The following is a 9,729-nucleotide window of genomic DNA, read 5'->3' as shown; positions in this document are numbered from 1 at the left end:
GCAGCAATAGCAGAGAGGGCTGAGTCACTGGACTGGTCTCAGTGGAAATCTTTTCTGGAAGGTTTTTTCAAGTGAAGGCTTTTACACAGAAGTGTGAGACTGTTGGTCTGTGGGTACAAGCCTGCAGCAGAAACAGGGTGAGCACCAGCCCGGAGCAGCAGCACCTTCACCCCACACGGAGCTTTACAGACAGGCTGGGGAAAAACCCTGCATTTCTGAGGGGTAATGTAGGAGCTGTAAACTCACTGCAGTTTTTCTTTCTGAGAGGTCCAAGAGTTAAAATCTGGAAGAAAATAATTTTAATTATGAAATTAACAATATTATGGAAATTAGCAGGGAAACTCAAACAGGAGATTAGCTTTCAGTCACTTCTGCAGCATGAATATTTTGAATTTTCTGCATTTTGTGGGAACTGAATGGGTGTCACAATGGTTAAATGAACTGAAGACACCTCGCCCCTACACTTGGAGGGTGAGGATGGCACTTGCATAGAAACAGACGTCACCAACCCTCACTATTCTGAATCCCCACACCCCCACCTTAATCCCTCTGTGATTTATGAGACTCTTCTCTTTCCTGAGCTAGTCTGTGATACGTGACTAAATTTTTTCCATACATTTTTAGGAGTTTTTAAATAATTCTGACAGATCACAAAGGGCACTTGAAGCAAACAGATACGTGTAGGCAGATCCATAGATTATGGAACTCAAATACTCTTAATTTTCTCTGCCTTTTTTGGTGTTTAACCTGATCCAGAGAGTATTACTCTTTTCTCTTACAAGTTTCACATTTTTAACCTGAATTTTTAAACTTTCTTAATAATATGCTTTGAATTCTACATAAAAAGAACGGGCAATGTAAACAGCCAGATCTTTCCTGATGGGCAAATCTTTTACATATGACAAATATAAGGCTGGCCAAGAGATGGTTTGGTTCTGAGCTTGTTTTCCTTACTGTACAGACAGCTTTTGATGTAAGAACCCCATATATGTTTACTCAGAGCAGCTGACACTTGAGATCAGGCTTTTATTGGTACAGGGTACTCTAGACTGTCAGTCACAGTGAAGTGAGCCATTGTCCTCACAGGTAATTAGCACGCCTCTCCCCTCACAGAGGCATGTTTTCAAAGCATGAATGGCGTCATACATGCTTTAGCTGTAACGCACGCAGAATACCATGAAAGGCACCACCAAGAAGCACTCATGCTCTCTCCCGCTTGCTAAGACAGGGCTGATGCTTCACAGTCTCAGAGGTGGTTCCTCGTACTCGCTGACCCTCAATAGGCAGCTCTCAGTAGGTGCTTGACATGCTGGAATCAATGGTGGCTCAGTCTAGTATTTCATTAGTTGTGGCCAGGTCCTCTGTAGCGGAGTGGAGGGTCCAGATAGATTAAAAGACATGCATTAGCTCTGAACGAGGGAGAGAATGGTCCTCCAGACTCATCAGATGGTCGTGGTACTCCTGCCAACAGCCCAGGGAGCATCTTGGCCCCATGACGCAGCCAGCGGCCAAGGGGAAAATTCACTGGGAGCAACTGTCCTCACCTTCTTCCTTCTTACCCTTGAGAATAAATGTGACATGGGACATCACCTTAGACCAGGCAAATATAGTCTTTGAGTGCATTTCAGCTTCTGCTAACATCACTTCCAGACTGCAGCAATAGAATTTTACATCAGTTTTTGTACTGAATTGCCAACAGAAATCCCAAGAGATACAGTCTCAAAAGTATGCTTAAAGAGGGAATATGGTCTGGATGTAATTTAGCTGCCATTGCCCAGCAATTCCATAGATCCCTTTGTCTTGTGATATTAAATATGTGGAGCAAGCACATGAATGGATTAACATACATGGTCCTATAATTAGCTATGTTATTAAATTTGCTAAGTAGTTGGGGGGAAAGGGACTTGTTTGCCATCTGTTTAAAAAGTATCTCTCTTTCCACTGAAATCTGGATATAAAAAACCCCAGACATGTGGGCATGACTGCCTTACATACATTACTGGGATTATTTCCCTTGAGTTAACCAAAGACAAGCATGATTCATATACCAGTAGAATGTTGTGCCAAAATGTGCATAGCATTTTTTCACATAACGTTCCTTTTCCTTTCCATTATAAATTATGAATCATGTAAACATCATGAATTACACTTTTGTTGGTCTGGTTTTTTTTATTTTTTTCACCATGACCCTAAAAACTACTTAATGGAAGAATAATTATACCAGACAGCATGGTAAATTCTTCTATGAAAATTATTTTTTAATTCTACTCTTGTCCCTATGTAACCACACAGTCATTTGTTCTAATTTCCCTAGAAAACTTGCAATAATCAAACTATGATTTTAGATACACACACACACATGTACACCTTTCCACTGCGTTGAACACAAAGCATGTTGGTATCAGAAGAAAGAAAAATTGGCACTAGCTAGAAAAGACATCCACATTTATATAATCATTAGCCTCAGCTATGTGGAAATTGTCTAAAAGCTGAACTCTAAATAGCTTAGAGTAAGACCCTAGATCACAAACTCTTCAGTAGAGCTCTATCATTCATTCAGGAGTCTCACGAAAACTTGTACTGTGAGAGCACAAGAAAAAAATAGCATAAAGGAAAAAAAAGGGCACCCAAACTGAAAGATTCCAGAGTATGGGAAGCCCTCCAGTAGGGTAACTGAGCAGTACCATAAGCCAGTATTTCTATGTAGAGCCTTGCCTTTAATGCCACATTTTTTTAGACTGATGACCAAGCATTTATGATTTCCAATCAACCATTTACATCAGTTTCTGCAACTTGCAGACTGGATGTTCTAATAGCTTTTTTCAAAAAGTGTATATGATAGCAGTAAAAAAGCATAGTTGAAAGCAAGGGAACCTGGATCTGAGCACTTTTTCCATTTGCCCCAGGCTACAGAGGCAGAGAGACACACTTGAATATTATAGTTATTAGTTTGGGGTTCATTTGCACAGGATTAAATTTAAAACTCACAATAAAGCAATGGAGAAGGTACAGCATAAACCAACAGGAGAACATAAAGGGAAGGGAGCTGCTAGGTTCATCAACACATGCAGTCTAACTTCAGGCTTCCCATACAGTCACTGGAGAGGTTAAGCTTTCAGCGTGGGTGCTCTGACTCACTGCCTGGAGGAGCTCAAGGGGTGATTATTTATACAGCACATTAACCACCCAGTAGTATATAGGAGGTCTAAAGTTCAGGAGCTGAACAAGAATACTCTCCAAAAGGTGTGGATTTTGCATTTCTTTCTATTTGCCCCTACCCCCACGGCCCCTGTGAGCTCCTTCAAGCCACATTTCAGAAGACCAAGAAACTATAATTTACACCAGTCAGAAACACCTGCTACAGGGTCCAGACTAAAGTTTCTCTGGCTATGTCCTCCTCTCCAGAAGTGGTAAATACTAAGGCTGTTTATCCCTGCACAGAACAAAGTGTCCAAGATAAACTAGCTATGTATAATTTGCATGCAAAAAATAAAAGAAAATGAAAACCAAAAAAGAAACTCTCTACTAAGGACTTTCATCCATCTGTTTTTCTTTAGGGATGCTTTAACATTAGCTAAATATCACTTATTTACACCTGAAGAAGCTAAATGATCTTGTTCCCATGAACTCTCTTACAAATGCTGTCCCGGCCTGTGATTTATATAAAAGTAGCTGTTCCCTTAATTTTATTCACAATAGCTTCATTCTTACCGTATGAACCTGCTTTGTCAGTATTCCCTTTGATTTATGGAAGATTTCAAACTACCAAAATAACTATCCCTTTTCTTTTCATTAAAGCTAATCCTCACAAAGACACTTTCATCTGCTGATTAGTCATGCTTCAGTGATCTTTGCTAACCAGAGGCTAAGTTATTGATGTGTTAAAGATGTAATCACAGAGATTCAAGACCACTGAAGAAAATTCAACGTGTTGTTTGACAGTGTCAGAATTTAACAGTCTTCCCTTTATGAACCAGTCTGGGTAGCACATACTCAGCAGCATGGTCAAATCTCTTCAGTCAAGCTGCAGGCAAGAAAGACTGTGTTAGGAAGTATTTCAAGTCCACACAGACATGCTGCATTGCAGATCATGAAGAGAAGGGGTAGGGATTTCCAAAATACTTCAGGGAAGTGGGTGCCCCACCTCATTCAGCAGGAACGGACTAAACTTCAATGTCTACATTGCACTCAAGTTTCTGAGCCAAAGGAGCAACATATTTAGCATTATAAACTGTACATGTAATTCATTTTCATGGTTCATGTTTCCCCAGCCTTGTCTTATTTGAATATTTATCTAGAAATTATCTAAGCAAACCCTTGCACCTTTTCATGACCACTGTGAAACAATAATTTCTTCCTGGCCATCACTGTCTCTAAGCGGTTTTACATTTTGACAAGGACAAATTCATATACTAGCAGCAGTTTCCCCTGAATTGAAGATTATCATTCCAAATGTTTAACTGAATAGTCTGATGTGCTGTAGATATGCTAAGGAGAATAAGGACTCACAGAGCTCTAGAACTTGTCTCTAGAACCTAGAGCTAATGGAATTCTTCAAAACTAATCCACCACCCAGTGAGGCAGCTTGTATTATGCTTCAGAAAAGGGGACATGACAAGCTTGAGCTGCCACTTCCAGCAATCAGCACCTCTCTGACTCTGCTGTGATTGGCAGCAACGTGACACACATTTAAGTTCATCAGAATACATCCTTGTAACAGGTACACCACAACTTCCTCAGTTATATGTGTATTCATGGCTGATGCTTCAGTATCTTAAACCTTAAAGCTTAAAAGCTTTGTGCTTTTTAAGAAATTAAACATGAGACCTGCTCTAAATCCCAACTGACTTTACAACTGGCATGTAGAGGTCTCCAAGTAATAATCAGCTTAAATATTATATAATCACTTTTTGGGTTATAAACATATATACAGCTGCCATTACCCATAATCATCCAGCTGTAATAAGAACCACTTCACTCAGGTCTTCTCCATCTTTGGTGGACAACTGTAAATTAGTGACAGCAGGAGGCCACTGTGGATGCCACAGTCAGCCTGGGCTGGAAAATTGCTTAGCTGTTTTTGGATAGTATGGAGCCTGAACAGATGTGTCCTGCTGAGCCTGAGCTGGCTGCACTCAGGGCTAGGCCAAGTGTCACTGCACTGTGTCCCCAGGCTGAAGGACATTGCAACATGGAGACCTCTACACAAAGACTCAGGCAGCTCCCAGCCCAACTGACACTACTGTAACAAGGATGTGAGCTGGGCTGGCTCTGTATACCCATCCAAGTGTCACTGCAGGAATCCTTCTGAATCCACTTTGTGCTGCTCTTCTCCCATGGCCCTGTTACGCAAATAGCTGAGCACTGACTGCACTACAGTGCCACTTTGTCCCATTTTCAAAACTGCTGCGTGGATGAGCCCACACTCATCTCTGAGCTCACACTCTCGCTGTTAGATGAGCTACAGGCTGCTCCAGGTTTGGACCTTCTGTTCCATAATCTTAACATTAGTTATGTCTGACCTGGATCAGTATAGACATATGCTTTTCCTGTCTTCTGTCATTCAATCTCAAGTGCTCTTCACTGATAGACTTGATCCTCATTTCTAGGCTTTACCCCTTCCTGTCATGTTTTGTGATAGAAGACACTAATGATGCTGCTTCTGCCGTGTCCAGCCTTGTACTCATAGCACTCCTTTGTATCACTTTTTTTTCCCCACATCATTGACATTTCGTTCATATTATATAGTATTCCTTACTTTGCAGCATAAACTCATCATCTGTCCTTACTATTTAGTAAATCCATGAGCCAGATCAGAATCCCTCCTTTCCTCATGGATATTAGACACAGAGCAGTATGTACAGGGTTCATGGAAGCCAGTTTTCTGCCTCCTTTCTAGCAGCTGCTTCTTCATCTGTGTATTTCTGGATGAACAGCATCCAGTTCCAGGGCAAATACTGCTCCTGAAGGAATGTTCTTGGAATCCTCTGGCTGAGCTCGGTCTGCGAGACCAAATCCACTGAGCCCATATAAATTGATCCATTGTTAATTTGTGCTGGAAAGCCCCATTGAATATGCCAGGAACACAAATCTCTATGATCCTCTTTTCAGTTGAAATGGCTTCTTCTCACTCACTTTGTTTACCCTTCAGCTTTGTCCTGGCCAGCTAAGACTGTATCAAATATTTGCTCCATCTGGCACAAATCACACTTGGGAGGGGCATTGAACTCTGGACCACAACTGGACCTGGTCCTGCAGATTGCCTGCTGGGTGGCACCCTCTGAGTCCTGTGTCAGCTGTTGTTTGTTACTGTTATTAGAGAAAAATAAGCCAAATGAGCTTATCAAAGTTTTACCTCCCATTTATTGTAAAGTTCCATATTATCTGCAGTTGGGACAGTCCTACCTTAGTCTGCATGGCAAATTAAAAAAAAAACAAACTCTTTCAATAACCAAACTAAATCAAGACTGCTCTAATTTGTGTCAGGTCTACTCATATTTGTTTCATGATTTCATATTTAAGGCAAGGGTTTAGTTCCTATATTTTTTGCAGCCTAAATGGAGGACTTAAGAATTTGACTTTCCTTTTGAAATACCTTTATTTCTTCACTTTTGAAAAATGATAAATTACTGTGAGCAATTGATCAGATTAGAATGTACAAAACCACTCATAACCTGTATATGTCAAATTCCAAGGAAATTAGGCTATTACTAGTGAAGAAAGACAGCAGAAGGAAAAGCATGTTTTCATTGTGACCTGGCAGTTCACTGACTCAGAGACAGGCTATCTGTACCAGATCTGTGAAGCAATCCAGAATATTTCAACCAGCTGGGTTGGATAATGCTGACACACATGAGACAGAGCCAATAGTTGTATCTCACAGAGGCTGTAACAGCACTCAGTGTAACTAACAGGTGTTGTGCTGCTCCAGAGCCTTTGTACGATTCCACCCTAGTTTAAGTCTAGTGAAAAACAGTGTAATTTGCATTCATATTGACCGTCCATAGACTTCTGATTTCTGTGAGTAGGTAGGTATTGTTTACACATTGATTATACATCTCTTTGAGCGACTCTTCATCTCCACTGCATTGCCTGGAAAATCACACATGTATATGGTAAGGAGTGTGTCTTGTTCCTTTAGCTCAGGCAGTGTTTTCACCTGATACTGAGTCAAGCCCCCAGTTCCTTCACCTCTACTTTGCAGATGTCCTTGAGAACAAGCAATTGCTTCTTTCTCAAAGGACACCCCATTATTCAGTTTGCAAATGCTGATGTAGATCTCTTTGCCGATGGCTTATCAACCCTTTTTCATCTTGTTACCAAGGATGATTTTACTGACATTCTGATAACATCCCATTTCTTGGAACAGTATTACCAGAAAGGTACCCATTTACTCAGAGTAGTTGACACTTGAGACCATTAGGTGGCCTTCTGGGCCCTCCTCTCTTCTTCTTTCAGGTAGCTTCTCTTCATGGAGAATTGCCTTGTGGCAGGAGGAGTCTTATCCTGTGGCACAAGTGTCACTAGCAATAGTCAAACCTTCAAGGTGATACACAAATATAAGCTGAATGCTTCTGTTTCCATGTGGCCTGGAACACAGCTAGAAGCTTCTCTGGGATGTAACCTGAAAAGCACACCTGAGGACCCTCAGGCTCAGAGTAATAGTTACCCGTGCTAGACAACCTACTTTCTCCATTGAGTGCTTGGGCATGCTCTTTGTTCCCCTTACTTGCTGGGGTTTTTTTCCCCAGAAACTGTGAAGTTTGTCTCCAGTGGTTTTCTGGTATGCCTCCTGTAGTATTCCAAAATATGCTGGTTGTATGACTAATTAAGTGGGAATGGGATTAGCAAAAATCTTTTCATTTTTTCTGTCATCAGTAACTATATCAATACTGGTAACTCAAACTTTGCCAACCCTGAGACCCAAAGGCATGTTCTAGGTACATCCATACTCCTGAGCTTTCTTGCCCACCAAAGCATGGGATAGGCACATTCATTCTGCCTAATGGATCTGGTCCATGGCTTGTGCCATCTCCTGACACAGGCAGGGAAAATTTTAGGAAAATGCTTCTTGGCATTAGCCAGAAATGTGCCAGGGACCCCAACAAAAAAATTGGCAACATAAACATATTTTGGTGCCTGGGAATGTGTTTTGTTACTATTTCATTTAGTAACACAGGAATGCCCAGTGTGTCCTGAACAGGGCTTGTTTTACTTTTTCCATGATACCGCTCAAAGAAACATGAGCACTTTTTAACTCCTTTCCAATCTAAAATCTCCTAGATCCAAGATGTATTCAAGGGTAGTAATTCCTGGTTAGCAAAAGAAATGCTTCTGGACAGCACTCCTGTGTGCATTTATGTGAGCAACACTTAGTTGGCATGCACATGCACAGAAAGTGACCATATGTGAGAAAGAATTTGCAGAGAATCTGATTGACAGCACTGAGATTTTTATTTGTTTTTCTGAGCACATCCAGCACTTGGTGATACAACTGGAAGTCACAACATTCTGCTCATATGTGGAAGTCTATGGGACAGGAATTGCTGGTCTCACCTCTTATTCATATTCTTTAGCTATTCATGGCATAAAAATTCTGTCTGGCTCTTGTGCAGACTTATGGGAAAAGTAGGGTGAATCATACTTGTAGTGTGAATGTGTCTTTCATTCCAGGACATTCTTTCACTGGAGAAGTTCATAGCAACTGGTTGGGTGTAGGGCACCCAAATCTGATGTCAGGGCATATGTATAATTTCTGCTGTAACCTATGAGTTCACTGGTTAATTTATCTTTTTCATGTTCCTTGAAAATGAAAAACATCTTAAATGATTTCAAGTGGGCATGTTGAAGTGTTGCTGGTGTAAGCACTAAAGGGCAGTATAAGCCTTTTCATTCTTTGGCAATGGCAGAAGATCCTTAATGCTCATATGAATCCATGAATGAATGGTAGCAGATGTTTTGCCTGGTGCCTCTTCATTAAAGTTAGGAGGATAGCTACAAGCTAGGGTGTTTCTACCTCCCCTACTCTGATTATTGCTTAGAATCAAGTGCCAGAATAATTAGTCCATTGCTGAAGAACTTTACAACGCTTTTCTTAGCAGACCTCTTACCCCATGCAAGTCAACAATTCATAGGTCTGAGTCCAAGCACAAAAGGGTACTCCAAGTGGGAATGGGAAAGAAAAAAAGCCTTAACATAATCTTACTTCAAACCAGTTCATGTAGTGCATTTCCTCCACTACAGTACCACCACCCACCACTCCAGACGACTTTGGATTCATCTGATATCATACCCAATCAAATGTACAAGACAGACAACACTCACAGTGCACAAAAATGTGAAAAATTCTGTTCTTATCTTCATGTCAAAGGGCCCCAGGCTGTGGATCACAAATGTAAATGAATGCAGCTGACTGCTTTTCCATTTTCACTTTTGTTTTTACCATGGGGTTTGAAGTGTCATATTCTGTAATATAACTTCCCTTTTCTAGTCACAAATAAACATCTGGCCACTTTCAATAATAAACTTGAAGAGAGGGGACATTTCCTTTCGGCTTTTTGGGCCCTTTCTTAACCTTCAAATTCCTATGAGATTTAGGGAGAAGGAAAACTAAAAAAAATATTTCCCTAATGATTAAACTTACTGATGAAGAAAAACTTTCCTTCAAGCCTCTGAGTACCATTTGCTTCACACAATCTCAAACATCCTGACACAGTTAATGCTTGAGGA

The sequence above is a fragment of the Lepidothrix coronata genome, unplaced genomic scaffold, assembly GCF_001604755.1.
Source record: "Lepidothrix coronata isolate B3197 unplaced genomic scaffold, Lepidothrix_coronata-1.0 Scaffold36, whole genome shotgun sequence".
NCBI classification, from domain to species: Eukaryota; Metazoa; Chordata; class Aves; order Passeriformes; family Pipridae; genus Lepidothrix; species Lepidothrix coronata.
Note: the sequence above shows the minus strand (reverse complement) of the source record.